Genomic DNA, 13,072 nt, shown 5'->3' with positions numbered 1-13,072 from the left:
CTTTCAATGGTGTTTTTCAGATTTAACAGCATTAAATAGTTGACTGTGTGGTTCACACTGAAAAATTTGCTTTGAAATGCTGTATTAAATATTTATTTATTGCATACTCTGTCCTTAAACACTATATTAAATATTGCATGCAATATAAAGTGTGTAGCGTAGTCTGCAGTATGCTGTACGATTAAATGTGCATTTAATTAAGGGTATATGAAAGCTAATTATATAAATAAATGAGAGATTGGTCTGCTAAAAAAACATCAGAGGGATATTTTGTTCAATTATTCCAGCTCTAAATCTATTGATCTAATGAAACACAGAACTCAAGGCAGGAGATTCACTTAATATTATACCACTAATCATGAGATGAATAATGATTATACCATCCGGTAATTAAACGTCTTACAAAACATTTAACTCACTGTATGTTGGAAAGGGCCACCGGAGGTTGAATCGATTGTTTTGTTTTTCATTTTTAGTTGCAGTGTGAATCAAGGGAGGGAAAGGGAAGGGGAAAAAACATGCTATGTGACACAACGGTGAAAACACGTTGATGGTTGTTAGCAGTTATGCTGCTAATCCTCTATGCTGTCAAGGCAATGAAAGGAAACAATTTGAGGAGGGAAAAAAGCCACACAAACACCTCGTTCTCATGGTGAAGTGGGTAAATTATATATTTTGGAAGCTCATTAGTTGACATGCGTGGTTTCATAAAGAGAGAGAAACAGCAAATATATGCACAAACTCGTAAGTGTGTGTGTATATGTTGTGAGAGTGTTCCTGGCACAAAGACCTCTGTGTATCACGGTCTCTGATCAACACGCAGGTGCACAAGACGCATGCTAAAAGCCAATTTGCTGTCAACAAATCCTTTCTTATCCCTACTTAAAGGTAATAATTACCCTGCATTAGAGCTGTCAGTTTGTTGTCGAGCATGATGGGCGGTCCTGCGTACGTACAGTGTGTTTGTACATGCAGGGTCCAAAATTAACACTTCCTAAGTGCCAAACACAACTGAAGTTGGATTTGCATGCCATTTGGCTGACAACTTCAAAGAAAATGCAACATTATATGGTTTTAATCAAACTGTAAGAATGAAAGTCTTGATTTAATGATGTGTTCAATGTCAGAAAGATTGTTCACTGTTATTTAAAAAAAAAAAAAAAACATTTAAGTTTTTTCATTAACTCATCAAAATAATTACATTTTCAAAGTCGCTTAACGGCTGACACTTGCCTACAATGGATGTGAGCGTCGTATTGTGTCCATTATTTTTAATGGTGTCCCAGATCGCTTGGGAGGATTATATGTTTGTTCAGAGCATTTGACTGCAGACTGTTTTGTAAACGAGAGATTGCAAAGAAAAGTTGAAGCGGCAAACTGTATTGAATCCGGCAGCAGCTGTATCGCAAACCGTAAGTAAACGATTTCATAATGCTTTGTCTGTAAATGAAGGTTTCACATGAATGATAATTTCAAAACATTTACACACATGCAATAGTAGTGAGCGTTGATACAGTTTCCTATGCAACTGTTAGCCAATCGTTACAGTTGCCGTTTACCTACACGTCTTAAAGGAGACACCACTTAAAAACAGATCATTTAAGACAGAGGGTCAAGAATTTTTCTGCATATATATTTGTTTTTTGTGTGCAAAAAAACATTATTGACATTATAAGTTAACCTCAAGGAACAATAATATAATAACAAACAAAAAAATCCATGTCATGACTTGTTGATGTTGAGGTTTTAAGTTGAATTAGGGTGATTTTTTTACAGTGTATTTGTGTGTTGAACAAACATGAACACCAAAAAACCACAAAAACACACCTGATACAAAATCTTCATCATTTTGTAGAAGTAGAGCTAAAAAAATTAGACTGTTAGATTTTTTTTTTTTGAAAATGTTCATCGCCATCTTGCCCCGACCAAAGTTACTTGAACACGCCTGCCATTATAACTGCACGATTAATCGTTAAAAGATTGCGATCTCAAATCAAACACCCACGCAATCTCATTCCTAAATGACAACGATTCTCCTGTGTGATTGATTCACAAAATCAATCAAATTACACTTCAAATACTTTTTTTTCAAAGATGTTTTTGAGAGAGCAGTTGTCATGTATAGGTATGAAACAGCTTTACAAACAGTCCTTTCATCCACACTGTATTAATATTATTTCTGTGTAACAAATATCCATATCACAGAAGTACTGGGATAAAAGCTTATAGCTTTGATATAAACACTGATTTAGTCCACGGAAGCGATCAAAATAGAGTAAATTAAAAACCTATTGAAAATAACATGATGCTTCAAATAACGATTGTATCAATTACATCATTAAGCCATCAGGTGGCGAAAAGTGACTGGTAAAATGTATTTGTTATTGAATCATTCATTCAATTGATTTGTTCAAAAAAATGCTGATTCACCCAGTAAATAAAACAAATAAAGTGTTTTTAAGTGAGTCATTGAATCAATTATCATTAAACTGATTTTTTTAAAATAATTCATTCAGATTATTAAACATTTTAAATAGAATGCAGCAATTAAAATTTTATTAGAAACTCTATTAAATTACATGTTATTTTGTTTAGTTGTCTATACAGAATCATGATTCCTATTTATCCCATAGACTGTAACATAAAATATGTAAAATACGCCCCTTCACTCTCTTCCATTTGCTGAAAACTGAAGCCGCCAAAGTCCCTAATATGGCGCTGACATCTAGCGCAGATTTGGGACCTGCTTCTGCGCAGTAGTGAGCAGGAAGTAAAGCTGCGATATCAAGGTCCCGCCCTCACTCCCGCAGAAATGGTGTGAAATAAACAGTTATGGACATGTAGAAATTAAAGTTGAAGCTCCAATCTCCTCCCGAAAATCCCCAAAAAAGTCTGTTGGTGTCTCAGTGACTACTTCATTTCGAGAAGCTGTCAATCACAGCTGTCAATCCTGATGTCGCATTCCCGTTTTATAGCATCAAATAACTAAATAAGACCAAACTTATTTAAATAAAACCAAACACTTAAACTTAAATCAGCGTGATAAGAACTACATAAAACGACAAAAAACATCTGTGAAAAAAAAGTATTTGAAGTGTAATTTGATTTTTTAGTTTCCATCGCGTCCATTAGACTTTATGGGGAGGTGGTGCTTTACAACCTATACCGGGACCAGCCACCGGGGGGGCGATCGAGACACTTTTCAGCACTTGTGCGGGACACTTGATGTATCCAGAATCGGGCAGCTCTACCTGACATTTTGATTACGACTTCCCAACTCATAAATACAAACTTCCCAGGAGGACGTATAATCAGTGATGTGATTGTATTGAATAAAAGACAAAGCATGCATTAAAAACAAAATCTGTACTTGTCACGAATTAAGTTTATCTAAGACGCCTGATGGTTTTTGTTTCGCCAATACTTAACGTAGTGACATATTTCTCGCATTGAGCCACCATAAATGAAGACATGAGAAATAAAATCGTGATGCCTCTTCATGTTTATTTGACAGGCAGCATATGATGATGAAAGAAAATGCCAAGTTTCTTATTTTATATAAACATTAATGCAAAATACAGTTTCACAGCCAGTGGATAACGGGTGGTAAACTTTCTGAATTCATCCACTACCCAGTAAAACGTGAATTTTGGAGTGCATTAGTGCATTATACAATGCAAGCACACACAGACACACTCATTACCGCTCTCATGTTCTTGTATCATTTATAATACTTCATGCTTTTTCCTGAGACCAGTCAAAGGAAACATTGAGGTACTTGAGGTTTTATTGAATGGTGGCTTGTAAACGCTGTTGCGAGGAAAGGCGCGTGTATTAAAATCCTCTAAAAGGCATTGAGCCGGGCAGGAAAGGGGCTAGAAATCCCAACAATGGTTTCCAGGAGGGCAGTATCACGAAATGCAAACGTCTGCCGTGATGAGCGTGCGAGAGATTAGAGACAAACTCCCCCCTCCACCATTTACATAATGTAAAAACTCTATTCTTTCATTCTCTTCTTCTTTCTTCCTCTCCAACTATTCACTAAATAAATGAGGAAACTATCAAAGCTTTGGGATGTTTGATAAAAGACAGAGAGTGGATTCAGAACGGCCCGGCGCTCTCCACAATGCACGCGGCGAGTGGCAGCATTCAGAGGCAGCCGACTGAGGAAGGCCTGGCAGAATATTTATAACGGAGGACAATGCTAATGTATTAGGGTGACACCTATACCTCCTCTAAGCCAAAGGGAATCACATTCTGACGCTGGCTTTATCTTCTGAGAAAGAATGCTGTGCTCAGAGGGGTTTTTATAGAAATTTGGACAAATGTAAATGTATAGAGAACGTGGATGATTCTTCACTTGGTTCAATAGGAACAAGGATCTTATTGAATGTGACCTGTTTTGTTCGGCTTCAGTGTTTAAACCTGCTGTTCATTCAGATCAAGATGCAGCCAATAGACTGACAAACCTCTTTGGATTGGGTCCAAGACAAAACCTGTGATTTCTGTTAAATACAAACCGCTGTTAGGATGTCTTCTCGTTTTCTAATCCAATTCAGAATTAAACTCTGTACAGTTAAAGATTTAAAAGAATCGAAACGGCATTTGCAACAGACATATCTTCTGCATTGTGATGTATTGTCGAGTAACAATTCTGAACAGGACTTTTTTTTTTTAACTCATCTGGATTTGATTGGACCGTAAAGAATGTAGGCTAAGATGGTAGATTTTATTTTTTTTAAAGAAAGATATTTAATTTTGAGACTGATTAACAGACTTTTCAAATATTATCATATTTATTATAATTAACATTTATTAAAGTAAAGAGTACATTTTTAAAGTCATGTCTTTGAAGTCAACATGTAACAGCTTTCACGATATTTTTTCTTACGCAATGTGATGTATTTCTTTACTTTATGTTATGCAGTATATCGGCAAGTGATTGGATTATGAAAAGTGGGAGTGTCATACCAAATTCAATACCTTAAAAAGGTAAACAGGGTCATTTTTATACGCTATAGTACAGTATAAAACAGCAGTATGTGGTGAAGATCCTTCTGTGGACAGCCAAAAATATCAAATGTCTCTGTGCCTTTCATGCAATGACTTGTGTAGCACTAAAACAACTTAAAACTAAGTAAACAAAAAAAACTAGATTACATCACCTGACAGCAATGACTAAGCTCTGTGCTATACCTGAAGAACTTATGAAAGTCATTCCTTAAAAACGGATTTAAATTGAGCCGTTTGCTTTCTCTCAGCCCTCTCAAAAAACATTGAACTTGTGAAATTCCTAGCTCTCCCATACATCTAGAAAACAGCTCATCCCAGCCATTCGCCTGGAATCTATGAACCAATCAGAGAAGCGTGTGTGCAAGTGTGTTTTCTAGATCATTCTGGTCTATTTCAGTGAATTCTCATAAAGAAACCTATTTTATTTACTTTATCTTCAATAAAATGGTTCAGTGAGCATTAGCAACTTTGAGACATGAGTTTCAATCAGTGCTCTGCCAGCACTGTCAGTCTGCATCCAGATCTGTGTGTGTGTGTGTGTGTGTGTGTGTGGTGCAACATGCCGCAGACAGGTGAGACAGAGGGAGAAAGTAGTCTAATAACAGAGAGCGAAGCTATGAATGAAAGAAAGAAGGAATTAAATGATGAAAATAGGTCTGGAGAAAGCAGCAGATAGAAATATTATGGATTAAACAAATGGAAAAGCTGCGTCGAATGGGTCGAGAAATGGGACGAGAAAAAAGTAAAAATAAAGTCTAAACAAAACTAATTTCACTTATATAAAACTTAAAAGCTTGATTAACAACAGCCCCTTTCACACATACAGTCTTTACTGCTAAATTACCGTTATAAGATCATGTGTGATGAGGGCCTTTTCAAAAATACTGTGAAATAAATTTCCAGGTAAGAGATGTTGCAACATTAACAGTAAGTTACCGGCATGATGCACAAAGAATGAAAATTACCAGTACGAACACGTACGAGTTCACAATGCGCTGACATAAAAAGTTTGCTTTGGGCCAATCATAAAGCTCTGTCGGATAGGATTACAGTAAGTTCCACTGCTTTTAACTGTTTCTATGTAAACATGCGCTAGACGAACATCTGATCGATGCGCCGCGTCTTGCGCTCGAGACCCTGCGTTCTTTTCCATTCATCAGCACTACGCCACTGCAGTTTCGATTGTAACTGCAGTACTATATGCGTTCTGTGTTTTTAAGAGCAAAACCACGTTCTGTGTGATCATCCCCTTACGTCTGTCACTCAGAAGTAAAAAAAAGAAAACAAAAAAAAAAAAGGTACCTAAAATGAAACTAAAGCACCTCCATGTGGATGAAGCAAGCGGCTCAGCATTTAAAGGTCATTTCTGATGAGTGACAGATCACAGAGTTTTCCGGTATTTTGGTAATGATGTGTGAATGGTATCTTACCGGTAAAAAGATGGAACGCCATCACTTGTGTGAACAGCACATTTACCGGAAAAAATGTTCTGGTAATTTTACGGTAATTTACCAGAATTTCTCTGTGAATGGTGCTAATGTCTGTGGTACAAATGTTAATTACACAACTCAACTCAAATTGTCCCCAGTTCATAAAATCAAAATCACAATTACAGTAATGCTCTATCTATCTCTCTATCTATCTCTCTATCTATCTCTCTATCTTTCTGTCTATCTATCTATCTATCTATCTATCTATCTATCTATCTATCTATCTATCTATCTATCTATCTATCTATCTATCTATCCCTCCATCCATCCATCCATCCATCCATCCATCCACAAAACTTTCAAACAAGCCAAGGCTGTCAAACCAACATTCCAAGTTTCATCTTGGCTTTTCAAGTAAAAAAAAAAAAAAAAAAAAATCACAGTTATGTCGATTTATGTTTTTTTCAGTCAAAAAAATCATTTGAATTGCAATTATGGATCTTGTTTGCTACCTCAATAAAAATAAAAATGTCCTGCAACAAATACAGAAACTGAGCTACTGGATTTATTCTCGAATTTTTCAAAAAAAAATTAAGCCTATTGCTTTGCACCACGCTCGAAAAAAATGTTTTTAGAATGATGCAAAACGTAGGTATGTAAGTATTTAACAGGACTTGAAGGAAACAGCTTGAGAAGTACGAGAGAAAAGGAAAAGGGAGACAGACAGGAAAGGATTTGAAAAGGTTTCACAGTTGAGGTGGGCTGGGGGACACCCTGTCTGTTTGGTCTCTCGTAGAAGAAGAAGGGCATGTTTATGCAGACGGAATCTCTCTCACATGACTCCCTCTGGCTTCAGCTCTCAACATCACTCCACGAGCCTCAGAATCAGGTAGTGTGACCACAGAATTGGCCCAGAGGCACAGCTTTCATGAGAGTGGGTTACAAAAGTGAAGCGCACGCCATGGAAAGAAATCAGAGACTCTTGGATTTGGCAGCAAGGTCGCTCCGACAAACACATTACAGTCTGAGACGGACATGTGACCCGAATCGGGTTGCTCTCGTCCCAACAACAAACAGTTTCACCATCTATCAAGGCAGGTAACCGTGACGCAGTTTGATTGTACGGGCTTGCGGCGGGGAAGCCAAATTCCAGGCTCTAGTACCTCTCCTTCCGCAAGATCACTTTTCAAACCATGATCAAAATATCGTGAAGAACAAAGCGGTGGGCTTGTACCTTTTGTAGTAAAGCTTTTCCTGTGAATGAGGCCAGACAAAGCGTTCAAATGGAGAAAGCATTTTAAAACAGCGTTGCGGGGGAGAACTCTGTTAACGTATAATATTTCTTTCTTCTGACGAAAATAACATTAGCTGTTTATATAAAATATCAAATGTGAGAAACTCATTGAAATCCTGGAATTCTTGTGAGAAGAATCATATTTCATAAAACACACTAACACACACAAAATAAGACTAAGCTAATTGAATCTAATTTACATTTAAATGAATCCTTTTTGTGGCCAATTATTCACATAATCTAGGAGTCTTACAACTCCACAGGAGGCCAAAATCCTTCATACTCAGTTGGTTCAAAGCCTCTAAATAAATTGGCTGCAAGAAACCAATAGCAGCTTCCATCACATGTTCTGTGTTGTAATCCTAGTCAACTCAATTGGAGTTGATGTGACAATTGTCCGAACATATGTTTCTAATTTAACTCAGGTATGTTTAATACATATTCTTAATGATGAAATTGGCAGAAATTGGTCATTGGACTCACATTCTCATATATTCAATCTGCACCCATTTATTCCTAATCCACCTATCGGACATAATCACCTGCAAGCAAAGTGTCTGCCTAATTACCACCATCTGGACCGGCGGGGTCAGACCTATGTCAGACCGCCATGATGTCAAAAAGATGGTCTCGTTTCAATTGTCCCGCCACTTGGAAACATTCCAGCGCTCGTGACTTCTCCACAATAAACCATGTAGATTTCTGCTCATCAAACTTGCTGTTTACGTATTGAAAGACAAAAAAGACTAGCAGCCAAAGGATAAGTCTCAGTGAAGGACACTGACTCTCGCCCCATTCAGACGGCTGATTAGCATAGCACTCCTGCCGGATCAATAACCTCATTGACTCTGTCTGTCTCCTCTATCAGGAATGATGGTAGACTCTCCTTTGTAACTCTATTCTCGGGGCAACTGTCCATTCTCCATGAACTCTTGCTCTATTTTTCAAACAGGCCTCGATTTGTTTCCTTCTGTCTCGCTGTCTTTGAGAATGTGAGTAAATAAAGCTGTCTAGATGCCACTGAGAAAGATTAGCATGTAGCTTTTCGCTTTATCTAGTTCTGAATGCCTGGAGAAGAGAGAACAAAGGTGCCATCATCATTCCCAGAGTTTACTTTACAAACGTCTTATCACTTCAAGAAAAATATGTCCAATAAAAGGAGGCCATGCAAGCTCCAATTTGCTCACAGAAAGCTTTTTCCCAAACCTAGCTTAACAGGAATATGGAAAGTTGGACCACCAAAAAAAAATCAAAAAAAATCCTTCTTTCTAATTTGGAGTCAAAACAATGAAGCGAAGAGAGTTTAAGAAGACCAGAACTATGAAGTGAACCACTGATGGCTTGAACTTTTTTACCCCATTCATCATAAAAAGACTTAAGTTAAAATATTCGATCAAAATGGGGGGATTGACCAGTGACCTGATCCCAAGAGCGGTTCTGGGGGTTAATGGGGGATAAAGATTAGGAGGAACCGGGCTTCGCTTCATCTCCGTCCCAAACCACCTTCCCTTTCCAATCCCAAATCAGCCACACAATGAGACCTGCCAATGGAGACAGAGCTCAGTTTCCTTTGATATCCTTCCAAGCTTTCGGCTCTGAGTGTCCAGAGAAAAGCTCCATGGAGGTCACTCTCTCACCTCCGGGGAGTAGAAGAGCTCTCTCTGAGCCATTTTAGATGGAAATGACAGGCACTCTACTAGAACAAAAAATCAATTTTCAAAGCGAAGAACGCACTAGGCCGTCCATCCGAAGAGTGAGCAAAGCCATCCCTCGTCTTTAAACTCGGGTGAGATATGCTTAATTGCTGTAGATTTTATAATGTGTGCATTGGCGGTGTGAAGTTGGGCGGCAATACTTTCTTTTTTTTAAGCACTGATCAGAGGACTTCTGTTCCAGAACAGATATGCTTTAAGAGTTCATCTTTGAAGATTTAAGTGGATACTCGTCAAATTAAAAACTAACATTCAAATCTCTTTAAGGTGGCGAGAGAGAAGCTGGGTTTTGCTTAGCCTTGTGATCCAGTGACTTCTGGGGATTTCAGCCCCTGCCTTAAGCCAAGCCTCCCAACCTCTTCAACATATGCAAACTTTAATCAGTGCCGCACCTCAAAGGCAGAGTAATGGCTTGGAATAGCCTCACTGATGGATGCTTCTCTACAGAGTTGAGCTTGGATGCTGGACTCCGCTGAGTTTAGCAATTCAGCAGCAAAGTGTGGGCTGTTACTGCTAGCTGAATGTGAAACTTTCTTAACTTGATATATTAATGCAAGAGTATTGACAGAATCCCATATTAACCATACATAAGGTGCTTACCCAAGTTTTTTTTCTTCATTTTAAAGCACAATAGAATTTTTTTTCCCTCAATCATGATCTGTAGACTAATTATTAAAGGGGCAGTTCATTCGAAAATTAAAATTGTCATCATTTACTCACCCTCAAGTCGTTCCAAACTATTTTCCATATAATGAAAGTGAATGGGGATACATCATTACATTTTCATGGGAACAGTCAAAAAAATTTAACTGTTATTCACTTAAAATCATCTTCTATTCCTTCAGCTCTCATTCGCACTTCTACAGTACATATTTAAACAAAGTTATTTTAATTACAAAAGTACAAAGTACAATCTTTTTGTGTTACATGGAAAAAAGAAAGTCATACGGGTTAGGAATGGCATGAGGTTGAGTAAATGATTAATTTACTGAATGATTAATTTATTGAAATAAAACAAAATCAAACTTGATCTTTATTTTTATTTCAAAGATCACTTTATCAGTTTATTTTAAGGTGTCCGTGTTACAGTCATTATACAGTACATTTAATGACTAAGTAATAATAATTAAATACATGTACTTACTATAGTGTTAGGGATAGGATTAGGTTTTGGTTTAAGGTTAGTTGCATGTAATTATGCCTAATTTATAGTTACTTCTACAGTAATTACATGCAGCATGTGTAAAAAGGACACTAAAATAAAATGTTACCCAAATCTCTTGCTCATATCATCAAACTTGACCTAAACTCTGCATGAACTTGAATAGGTGCGAGTTTCTCTAATTTACCCTTCGCAACTGTAGCCGCTCGTCTGGCAATGTCTACATCGCTAATGACGACGACCACAATCACCGTCACATAATCAGCAGTCACATTCTCGCAGATGGTGAGATTCTTTATGCGGATTTTTCACTTACTTGGTGACAAAACCATCATCAGAGCTTCAAGGGAGGGCCGGAGGGAGCCGGACAACATGCTTCAAACCTTTACCTGCTGTTTATACACCACAATTGATTTATCTTGACTTCAACTGCCTTTAACATGAAACCCCACAACCGTCAAGAAACTAAGTGGACTCTCGACTATCATGATGCATCAAGAATCTTTAAGAGATCCCCGGACTCCTCATTATTAACGCTCCTCTCAGGATGTGGTTGATGGAATATATAATGGAAGTGATTTTTGAGAGGACATATCAATTATGGCTGAGACAGACAGACCGAACATGCAAATTAGCACTTTAAAGATTGCTTTTACTCACCACTTTCGCCTTGGTTTTCAGAGTACTCCTGCTGCGCTATAAGCAACGGCCATACCAAGTCTCATCCTGACCGACACAGAATAGGAAACATGTAAACATACATACATTTTTCTTCGAAGCATGCATTTTTTTTTATATTACCTTTTTTGAATGCTATAAAAGGTGTCAAAACCACAAAAAATGACAGTGTAATAAGCATGTTGTCAGTTATATTTAGGATTATTGCAATGACATACAAGGTTTACTGTTTGTGTCATGCGAGAGTTTTTCATCTCAACTGCAAAATAATTACAACAAAGTCTGTCACAGTCCATCAATACGACAGGTCAATCAAATAACTGGATGTGGGCTCGTTTCACGTCAACGTGCCGCAGTTGCGTACCATCACAAACTCGTTTTTTTATCTCGTTTTCAAAGAGTGCATCGGCCAAAAAGATGAAAGTGTTGACAGAAGTACAAGAGAAGCTGTGTTTTTCGATCTTACCCTGAGGGGAAACTTTCAGTTGATGTCCGTGTTTGTTTGGAAGAGGAGAGTCCAAGTATGAGAGAATCTGTCAAAAAACAACAAAAGAAAAGGTATTACTAGGTACATTTTTCAATTGTAAATTTTTGAGAGCACTTCATCTGAAATTTCAGACTGACGCATATCACACTCAGAATAATAATATCAGAAATGAGGGGAAATGTTTTGCCCTCGAAACAGCTTGCCATGCCTGGCAGGTTAAAACTAACAGAGCATAAATCAAACTTTCCATTGAGGCTTCTGCCGCTTTTTTGCTGACACACAGATATGTTCGACTAAATGAGCGTGTGCAGCTCAGTTCACCTCATTAAAAAAAAACAAAAAAAACCTGCAAGTTGTAACATATTTCTTTTTTTTGAAGAGTACAGTTCACTTGTGAAGCTACAGTATGTTACACACACACACTCACACAAATCAGCCGAATGGCTTCAGATTCTCTCTGTCCCAAAATTCCAAAGACCCCTGTAGGCAACTAACAACTTCAGGATCCCGTGGAATGTGCTCCCTTAACTGTATGAAAAGAGGAGGGGGTTTGCTTAGGAGAGCATTTCTGCAAACACAAACCCGCCGCTGCTTTAACCGCTTGTGTTTGAGGAGGTGTTACAAACTGAGATGGAGTGTTTGGAGGAAATAGCACAAACTGTCTATTAGCCCAAGTATTAAGATACACATCTTCTGCACTCATTACATGTGCACATATATGGTGTTCGTAATCCTGGAAGTACGCTTGGTTTACGAGCACAAGTAGTGTATATTTAAGCTCACTAGCTCAGTCAACATTTGAATTAGAGATTTATTATCAAAATTAGATTTAAGACTGTTCTGTCAGTGCTTTTTGCATGTGTAAATGTACACAAACTCTAGAAATGAAAAGCCATATAAAAAGCTCAGAATAATCATCCTGGAAAAGCGTTAATATCCCGTATAATTCAGACTTTGTGTTAATACCTAGGGCTGCAAGATATAATGTTTTAGTATTGATATCACGATATGCGCATCAGTCACATCGCAGGATGTACGATGTCAATTATAGGGATCGTAGTTGATCCGTACGGACCAGGCACCACATTTTGAAATGCATGTGATTCTCAGATTATTTGAAGTTTAACCATCATAGAGCAAAAGTTTATCGTTTGCACATGTTTTAGGTACTGTCAGTCTAAACATTCAAGTGATTTTAAAAATTAGAGTACAAGAGGACGCACAAAAGAAAACTCAATTCGGACACGGATTACATTCTCTTCCGCATCTATCTTGTGCTTGAATGACACATACACA

General features: G+C 37.7%; 1 protein-coding gene across 4 annotated transcripts in view; it reads right to left on the bottom strand.

Annotated features, from left to right (window-relative positions):
* Nucleotides 1-13,072, bottom strand: part of foxp2 (forkhead box P2) — a 107,826-nt gene that overhangs the window by 87,637 nt on the left and 7,117 nt on the right. For all 4 annotated transcript variants that reach the window (XM_077235025.1, XM_077235023.1, XM_077235024.1 and 1 more), the window contains exons 2-3: nt 11,756-11,822; nt 11,272-11,337 (exon numbers count right to left, since the gene is read on the bottom strand). The gene's annotated coding sequence lies outside the window, so the exon portion shown is untranslated. The remainder of the gene's footprint in view (nt 1-11,271; nt 11,338-11,755; nt 11,823-13,072) is intronic.

The sequence above is a fragment of the Siphateles boraxobius genome, unplaced genomic scaffold, assembly GCF_051911475.1.
Source record: "Siphateles boraxobius isolate OS27281-9 unplaced genomic scaffold, OSU_SipBor_1 19, whole genome shotgun sequence".
Taxonomy (NCBI): Eukaryota; Metazoa; Chordata; class Actinopteri; order Cypriniformes; family Leuciscidae; genus Siphateles; species Siphateles boraxobius.
This window is presented reverse-complemented; position numbering and strand designations above follow the sequence as displayed.